This window comes from Sphaeramia orbicularis, chromosome 16 (genome assembly GCF_902148855.1).
Source record: "Sphaeramia orbicularis chromosome 16, fSphaOr1.1, whole genome shotgun sequence".
Lineage (NCBI taxonomy): Eukaryota > Metazoa > Chordata > Actinopteri > Kurtiformes > Apogonidae > Sphaeramia > Sphaeramia orbicularis.
Window position 1 is genome coordinate 57985199 of NC_043972.1, and position 8047 is coordinate 57993245.

Genomic DNA, 8047 nt, shown 5'->3' on the forward strand with positions numbered 1-8047 from the left:
CATTTACGGTAGCGGTTACGTTTGTGGTAGTGTTTCCGGTAGCAGTTGTGTTTCCGGTAGAATTTGTGGTTGCAGTGATGGTTGCATTTGCGATAGCGTTGGAAAATTAACATTGGAAACATTTTGAGAGATGTTGAATTTTTTCAGAATATAAGTCGCTCCAGAGTATAAGTCGCACCAGCCAAAAAATGCATAATGAAGAAAAAAATATATAAGTCGCACTGGACTATAAGTCACATTTTTGAGGAAATTTATTTGATAAAATCCGAGACCAAGAATAGACATTTCATCTTGAAAGGTAATTTAAAATAATGGATTAGAGAACATTAATAATAATATGATCTGGTGTGACGTTGTGCTCAGTTACTGGCTTTTCAACGAACTCACGGAAACTGTCGACCTTGGCTTGGACGTCTGTTGGCAGTTTTTGGGACATCGCTGTCCTTGCTCTGATAGAGAGGTTGCATTGCATGAAGCGGTAACACCAAGAAGGTCCTCCCACAAAGTCATTATATTCATCTCCTCAGCGACTACTTGGGCGTGGAGACACAACTGCACTGTTGACAAGCCTCTCCCGGCAGCAAGTTGTTCAAGCACCCATGTGCGAACTCGTTCCTCTAGCTGTGGCCACCTAGCTTTTAGCCCGCAATTAAGTAAGTAAGTAAGTAAGTAAATTTTTTTTAGAGCTCTTTTCACAGACAGAGTCACAAAGTGCTTTATCAATTCAAATCAGAATCAAATTAAGTTTACAGAGACCCAACAGAATCCTTCAGGAGCAAACACTTGTGATTGGTGACAGTGGCGAGGAAAAACTTCCCTTTAACAGCAGAAACCTGGAGCAGACCCAGACTCCTGAAGGATGGCTGTCTGCCTTGACCAGTTGGGGTTAAAGAGAGAGAGAGAGTAAAGGAGGAGAAAAGAGAGAGCGATAGAGATATAGAGAGACTGGGGGGGGGGGGGGGTGACACATGGAGTACGTTATGATGAATACATAGAGTGTAATCAGTCTGTGGTGGTCCTGGGTCAGGTGGGAGACTAAAAAGCCTTTTTGAACAGGAGGGTTTTGAGGTGTTTCTTAAAGCTCTGTACAGAGTCCATGGACCGTAGGTGTAGAGGCAGGTCATTCCATAGACGTGGTGCCACAGCTTTAAAAGACCTGTCACCGCGTGTGCTAAAACAGGTCCGTGGAACCATCAGCAGGTGCTGTCCTGAAGACCTCAAGCTACGAGTCGAGCTGTAGGGCTGGATCAGGGAAGCAATGTATGCAGGGGCCTGGCCATGTAGGGCCTGGAAAGTTAGCACAAGAATTTTGAAATGAAGACGATATAGAACAGGGAGCCAGTGGAGAGATTTAAGGATGGGAGTGATGTGGGTTCTCCTGTTTGTGCGAGTCAGGAGCCTGGCAGCAGAGTTCTGGACAAACTGTAGACGGGCCAGCTCCTTCTTGTTTAAGCATGTAAACAGGCTGTTGCAGTAGTCTAAGCGAGAAGATACGAAAGCGTGAACGATCATCTCAAGCTCATTTGTGGACACCATAGATCTGAGTTTGGAGATGTTGCGTAGGTGGAAGAAACAGTTTTTGACTAGGTGTTTGGAGTAGAATTCTAAAGACATGTCCTGGTCAAAGATGACACCCAGATTCCTCAGTTTTGTCTTTACCGAGGAACTCAGGTCTCCAAGGTGATGTTTGATCCCTGGGATTGCACTATCCGGGGCAATGATGAGGGTCTCAGTTTTGCTGGAGTTCAGCTGGAGGCTGTTATCATTTAGCCACTGCTTCAGCTCTGACAAGCAGTTGATTAAGGAACTCAGTTTGTGGGGCTCAGAGGAGTTAAAGGAGCAGTATATCTGGATGTCATCCGCGAATAGATGATAGGAGACATCACTATACTGTCGGATAATGTGGCCAAGTGGGAGGACATAGAGTAAGAATAGCACTGGTCCCAGGACAGAGCCTTGGGGCACACCACACAGTAGATCCGCTGAGTCAGATTGGAAGTTGTTTATTGACACAGTGAAGCTTCTGCCGGTCAGGTAAGAGGAGAACCAGTCTAGCACAGGACCTGACATCCCTACCAGGTCCCTCAGTCTCTCAATCATTATGGTATGGTCCACTGTGTCAAAGGCCGAGGAGAGATCTAGCAGGACCAAGACCGTGGATTTCCCGGAGTCAGCCTCCATCAGGATGTCACTGGACACTTTTAATAGTGCGGTTGCTGTTGAGTGGCGTTGTCTAAACCCAGACTGAAAAGTGTCATAGATCTGGTGTGTCTCCAGAAAAGCTGTAAGTTGTTTAGACACTGCCTTCTCAAGGATTTTGGCCATAGGGGGAGCTTTGAAATGGGCCTGAGCTTTTGGAAGTCTGTGGGGTCCAGTGTGGTTTTCTTTAGTTTAGGTTCTATGATGGCCTGTTTGAAGGAGCTGGGAAACAAACCAGTTGAGAGCGACAGGTTAAAAAACTTTGTGACCCATGGTCCAATAGTGTCAAAGACACCACAAGGAGCTTATGGGGAGGATGTCTGCAGAGTTGGAGGAGGGTTTCGTTTTGGATAAAAGTGCTGAGATGTCCTCCAGTGTCACAGGGTCGAAAGAGGACCAGGTTTGCAGAGGGGGATCAGATAGGGTCAGACGGCCAGAGGGTGGTGGGATATTGTGTTTAATATCCCTGATCTTGTCTGTGAAGAAGTTTAGGAAGTCATGCTGTCAGCTTTACAGAGCACAGGGGCAGCAGGGACAGCAGGGGACACAATGGACTGGACTGTGTCACAGATTACTTTGGGGTTTTTCTTGTTTGTGGCTATAAGTTTGTGGAAGTAGCTGGATCTTGCCTTCTTAATCATTTTATTTAATGAGGTTATGAGATCTTTAAGATGTAACCTGTGTACTTCCAACTGGGTTGATTTCCAAAGACGCTCAGTTTTGCGACAAGTTCTCTTTAGGTTTAAGATGTTTTCATTTATCCAGGGACAAGACCACTTACGAGTGACATTAGTTTTCACGGGAGCCACCTGTCAAGAATAGAGCTGCAGTGTGTGGCAAAGCACTGGATAAACTCATCAACATCAGGACACTCATTAAGACTAGGGTTAAACAGGGCACGGAAATCCTGGGCTGTGGACTCTGTAATGATCCTCCTCTTGGCCCTTCTAGGTGCAGGCTTGGGCTCAAGAGGCACACATAAGTCAAAAACACACCACAATGATCACTCAAGTGGACATCCTCAACACACACATTTGTGACGTGTAAGCCCAATGAGAAAACCAGGTCCAGGGCATGTCCTTTCTTGTGGGTGGGGCCAGATACATGTTGTTTGAGGTTAAAAGTGTCAGTCATGGCTAAAAGTTCCATTGCTGGGCTGGATGAATTGTTATCGATGTGCAGATTGAAATCCCCAAGAATTAAAACCTTCTCCAGTTTTGTTATTGATGTTAGGAAATCACTGAAATCGCTTAAGAAGGCACCAGCAGGGCCAGGGGGACGGTAGATTAAGAAACAGTAAAACACACTGGACGAGCCAATCTTGATCATTTGTGACTCAAATGAGGGAAAGTCATCGGTGCTCATCCCTCTGCATATGTATTTGTCTTGGTGCACTACAGCAGGCCACCGCCCCGGCGACAGGGCGGGGCTGACCAACAGCAGAGCAGCCAGGAGGGCACAGTTCATTTAAATGAATGAACTCCCCATCCCTCTGCCACGTCTCCGTCAGGAATAATGCATCCAAGTTCCTGTTGGTAAAAAGCTCATTAGGGGAGAAGGATTTATTGCATGGAACGTGCATTTAGTAATCAAACCGGCTAGGTGGTGGTGACATCATGGGTGTTCATGTCCGCTGTGTGTAATGGGATTTGTGCTCAACCACCTACGATGCCTTTTAGCAGAGTGAAACCCCATACGAAGACCCTGGAATATGACAGAATGGGAAGAGCAAGGCGAGGTGTAGGCTGCTGGAGATGGGGGAAGGAGAAGAGGAATTCACTGAGGAGGGTTAGTTGACAGGTGGACAGTGAGGGCCTGGGAGAGGAGGACAGATCAGTTGGGGTGGTGTTTTATTCTCACTAACGGATTTTACAGGAGACTCTGAACGGTGATATTAGATGTGACCAGCAGGGGGAGCAGGTTGACTGCAGCAGAAGACGGAGGGGCATAGTCACATTGGTGTGGGTGTGGTTTTAGTCAGGACACAGTGTTGGATGTTTTGAGCCAAGAACCTGCTGCCTAGTCTAGAGGGGTGGACACCATCGGACTTGTAGAAGGAGGGGCGGTTCCAGAACAGATTAAAGTTATCAATAAAACTGAACCCGTTCAGAGTAGAGGCGGACTGGAGCCAGGTGTTCAGGCTGAGGAGTCGGCTGAAACGGCCCACACCACGGGCAAAGGAGGGAGGGGCCCGGAAATGAAAACAGCCTTCCCGGATCTTTTCAGTTTATCAAAGAGGTTTTTAAAATGAACCTTTGTCACTTCGGACTGTTGAAGACAAGTGTCATTGAAGCCCACGTGAACTATGATCCGGGAAACGGTGGACGGCAGTGAGAGCAGCAGCTGAGGGAGTTCATGGAGGATGGAGGTGACGGTGGAACCAGGAAAACACCTGGTTATGGCGTTAAAGAAACGGATGTGACGGATGATGGAGTCCCCGAGGATAGCAGTGGTCGGAGGGAAAAGTGGTCGAGGAGACGGTGTTGAAGGTGAAGGGTTCCTGGTCTCTCTAGGTGGACATTCCACGGGTGGACCGTCAGTGACGGCGGACGGCCTCGCTCGGAGGAGGGCGCACTGGCAGAGAGCGGACCGAGGAGCGGGGACCCTTGTTCGACGGCTTACAGGAGGACCGGCTTTAGGACCGTCGCCGTAATCAGCTTGGTGGCAGCCACGGTGTCAACAGGAGCCGGTTCCCGGACAGAGCCAGGTGGTGGGGGGCACACCAGCCGTGGCGGGGGGAGCTGGAGCGTCCTCCACGGACAGGACGCCGAAGTGGTTTGATGTGTTGATGGTCAGAGGTGGTGAGTCTTTGCTCGTGTTCTTTTTGCGGCCACGAATCACCACTTCAGACCAGGTGTAGAACACGGGGGCGAGAACAGGCAGAGGCAGGATCCCATAACACCGTATCATCACAGGAGGCTTTGGGCTTCTCTGCGCTTTTCAGGAACAGACTGGACAGTGTGGAAGGCGGCTGGAGAAACCACAGAGCTGGGCATTTTTCTCTCGAGTTCTGCGGAGAGGCGCAGTATTTCCCTTTGAGATCCGCGATAGTTTGGTAAGCCTTTACCAGGGTTTTGTTGCTTGGACGAGAGACTATCTCCGTGATGAGGATGACGCCATGGTGGAAACAGCGAGATACCGGGCAGAGCGCGGAAGCGGTGGGTGACAGCCAGAGGTAAGGATCCACTGACAATACTGACCTGTCCTGATGAAGGTTTGGGTTGATAGCGTCAAGTTAAAAAGACACGGTTAAGAGGTTGGGTTCAAGTTAATAAGCGTTGAAAGGCAAGAAATAAGTAGTTAAAGGCTGGATTTCTAAGAGTAGATCCGGCCGCGGTTGACAGACGCCACGCATGCCAATTAGCTTTTTTTTGTTTCTTCATTGCAGTAAGGGTAACCTCCTTTTTCACCAGTCCCTCACAAGTTTCTCGCTCACTCCAAACTTTCTTTCTGCTGCTCGATTACCGTTTTCAGCTGCATATTTCACTACTTGCAGCTAGTAATCTGCAGAATATGATTTTCTTTTTGATGGCATTTTTTTCAGCCTTCTCGTTTGTCTTTATAAGTTACCGGGTAATGTTGACATTTTAAATTTTCAGTGGTACAGAGGTAGCAGGTACACGTACACAAGCCTAGAGTGCCCTCTTGCGGTTGTCAGCGTGAAAATAATGAACATGTGAAATTATATAATAATGTGTTAATAATTTCACATATAAGTTACTCCAGAGTATAAGTCACGCCCCCGGCCAACTATGAAAAAAACAGTGCGACTTATAGTCTGGAAAATACGGTAAAGTAAATAGGAGAAATCCACGGACTGACCCCTGAGGTACACCCTGTGTACTGTGGGGGGGTAAACCAGCTGACAGCCTGATCTGAAAGTCTAATACTAATGAACCTGTTTCAATAGTAGATGATCCACTGTGTTGAACAAGAAAAGATGGAACTGGGACACTATGACCTTGTGGAATCACAAACTGCATCATCTTGACAGTTTGACTCCTGATAGGAATACAGCCCCCCCACCCCCGCCCCCCCCATTCAGATTGGTGAGCAGAACCAGGGCTGGTTTCAGAGCCTCTGGTCCTTCTGCTCTCTCTCATTATTATCTGATTCACCTGGTTTCTTACATGTCGTCTGTTTTTTTTTTTACTCTGTCACTGTTTTGGAAGGTGGAGCTGTCAAATCCATGACTCAGTGTGTTCAGTGGAGTGAAGCCCATTTACCAGTTGACTCCTTTTAGACGGATCATTACCCTTTCATCCTCTGACAAAGACACTGAAGGAACCACAGGGATTGAGGCTGGGTTTGTTTCTTCTTCTTTTCTTTTTTTTGAGTGAAGAATATGTAAGTTTTGGCTCTTTTCCACTTCAGGGTGTGGGGGTGGGGGTCTAAAAACCCCCATGATGCTTCTGTTCAGTCATATGAGCCTCACAAAACATAATGCTATTGTCATGTTGTGGCTCTACTGTGAGAACAGCCCAGAGGACTTTACTGAGTGGAAGGGCCGTTCCTTACAATAACAGTTCCTGTTCATTATTATTAACTCTATTATTATCTCTTTAATTCCTTCATTCATTCAGTCCTTCAGGACTCAAGATTAAAACTGTATTTAATCAAATGACTTAATAATAATTACTGGAGTTTATAAGACAAACACTTTCCAGTCCTACAGTAGCAGTGAAATAACACTAAGATAATTCAAAGTCACTCAGAACAAACTCACAGACGACAGAAGCGGTTCTGTTGATGAAGACACAAACTTACTGCTACAACTATGACAATCAAGACTTAGGATGAGCAGAACAGCTGCTTATTCCAACCTCCAGGAGAAAATACCGCCACGTTTCCAAAAGGAAGAGCAGAAAACCCCAGTCAACAGTAACATGAATGTAAATGATTTATACACTTCTTTAAAACCCAAACTCAGTTTAGAACAGCAACTGGTCTGACACCATTCATCAGATTTTTAATGCCATGATTCTGAATATTCAAGAAGATAGTAAATGACTAAAAAAATCTGTCTGTTGTCCAGTGACTAGGATTGTTCAGGTTCTACCTGATCCACCTGTTTAGTCCAGTGTAAAAACTGAACCAGTTCATACAATGAATGTTTAAACCAATAATTTAAAAGATCATTTTACAAGAAACTTGTAGGTAGGGATGCTAATGATCGATTAATCCATTATCATTAGTCGGTTGACCTTATCGATTAATGATTAATTGATAAGTGGCAATTTCCTGAGAACCTGAATTTCTCTTTCGATAGAGTGTATGAAAATAAAAGCTAAACATTGTTTATATACTTCATGAAAAAAGCATGTCATACTCCTTAGTGATTGATTTATTGAACCATTGGATACAGAATCCAATGGTTCATCAATGACATTTTCTCGTGGTCACCAGGGGGACATACCTGTGGCCCGGATCAGAAGCCTGGAGGATGTTTTCAACTTCTGTCTCACTGACTGTTAGGGATGGGAATCGAGAACCAGTTCTTTCTGAGAACTGATTCCCAGTAGCTCAATTCCTTGGAATCGTTTGCCTCCTGCTTAATGATTCTGCTTATCGATTCCGCCTTCGTTGTGCATGCGTGATAACGTCACACGTACGCTGCATTGTTTTGGTCAGAACGTGGCCAACAATGGCATTGAGGCAGAAACGATCTAACAGCAGACGCCACCAGGTCCACTTCAAGGAAACACTTGCAAAGCTTCCATGTCTTCAAAAGGTGGAATCCCTCCAGTATCCTCAAACATTTGTCCACAGCATGACTCATTTACAGGAATGTCACGTATTTGATACTCTACTTAGCGGTGCTTGGAATGTAGTGGTAGAGTGAACGCCG